The sequence below is a fragment of the Frankliniella occidentalis genome, unplaced genomic scaffold, assembly GCF_000697945.3.
Source record: "Frankliniella occidentalis isolate FOCC.00 unplaced genomic scaffold, Focc_3.1 Scaffold16, whole genome shotgun sequence".
Lineage (NCBI taxonomy): Eukaryota > Metazoa > Arthropoda > Insecta > Thysanoptera > Thripidae > Frankliniella > Frankliniella occidentalis.
Genome location: NW_026267146.1, coordinates 2,703,442 through 2,705,075, shown reverse-complemented (window position 1 = coordinate 2,705,075; position 1,634 = coordinate 2,703,442).

Genomic DNA, 1,634 nt, shown 5'->3' with positions numbered 1-1,634 from the left:
CCCCTCCTCTACCCCAGCCCCTTTCTCCCGTCCCTCTCTTCCTCCTGAACTTTGCGATCAACAGGTCTGGCCGGCTGCGAGTCGGACCGCCCGCAGCGGCTCCACAAGACAAAGCGGCGGCACTCCCCGAGCAAATGAAGTCTAAGAGGGTGAGGGGCCTTGAGCGCCGCAGTGTGGAGGGCGGCGACGGAAAAGGGTGGACGGAGATGGGTGCGAGGTGCGAGTAAAGGAAGTGTTCGTGACAATTGAGTTTGTCAAGTATGTACGCAATTTCTCACAAAAATGACTTTATTGTAGTAAGTTGTCATACAGTCATGATCGAATCCTATGCTCCACAACACTAACATAACTTTCACCAAAGTCACAAGTCACAGAAGAGTGTTGGATGGCTGCACATCCGTGGGCAAAAATGAGTTCAACAAATTCGATAGACTTACCAACTTGCACCGAGGGTCACTAGATGGTCCCAATCTTACTAATATAGTTTTTAATTTACTACAAATATGCTAACTACGATAAAACGTTATATTCGTAAGAAAGAAAACACGTAATTGGCACCTTAAAAACTACTTGTTGGGATGACTACGAAACACTGCTGGAGGGGAGTGAGAAAACTCAAACGAGGTCTTCTAAAGTAACGCCAAAATAAGACTTGTCTGAAGTCTGCTGGGGCAGCTGCACGCTACACACGACCAGATCGGAAATCACGCCGTCCCCTCACAAGCCAGCCATAAAGGGGAGGGTCTGATGAGGCATATGTCGCCAGTGACGATGTCCACTATGATTCCGACTGAAGGTCCTGGGTGGCTGCAGCGACCGGAGCGCGCGCCCCTGCGGCTCACCGCGCCTTGCTGGTCCCGGCCAACCCGGCCCCGAACACGCCGTCGTATGAGGCGAGACAGCCCAGGGTGGCCGAACCGGCGTCAGCTCCTCGGACTAGCAATCCTGGTGGAAGGCCTCCATGTACGCGCCAGCCATGCAGCCTCTCGAGAACGCACCCAGCGGGACGCACTCTCCGACCACTTTCTGTGTTTAGGAAATAGAAAGTCAGTGGTATGACGGAAAACGCACGCTGCAATATTGCGGGTTTGCCTATCCAAGAGAGTATGCAATCTCGCAACACTGCAGCTTCCGCTCTGATACACCCCGTACAAATTAGGCAGAGCTTTCCCGCTTCCTTTTACGATGTCATTTCTGTTCTTACCACTGGAACCTCCATCGTGCACTCCCCGCCGACCCGGTTGTCTTCCCCTGTGTGGTGGAACAGCTTCGGGTTCAAACGCATGGCCTTGTCCTGAAAGAGCAATGGTAGTTTTCATTTAGACCGAGCGCGGCACCACGGCCGAGAACTTCATTGTAAATGCCAGCGTACGCCATTTTCGGGGGATTTATTTATGTCTCTTTCTTTTTCTTTAATTATTTTTTTCCCCTAGATTCTCTCTGATTTCTGCCCAGATTTTTTGGTTGGAAACTGATTCTTTCGACTGAACTAGCCCCCGACCACAGCCCACAGCAACAGAAAGAATCTATCTCAACAACTTCAGGGCGAGCTATGAATGAAAAGTCCTGAGCCACCGGACAAACACACACACAAAAATTCTAACGCTAACGCGTTAATCGGCCCCTGAAGGTTT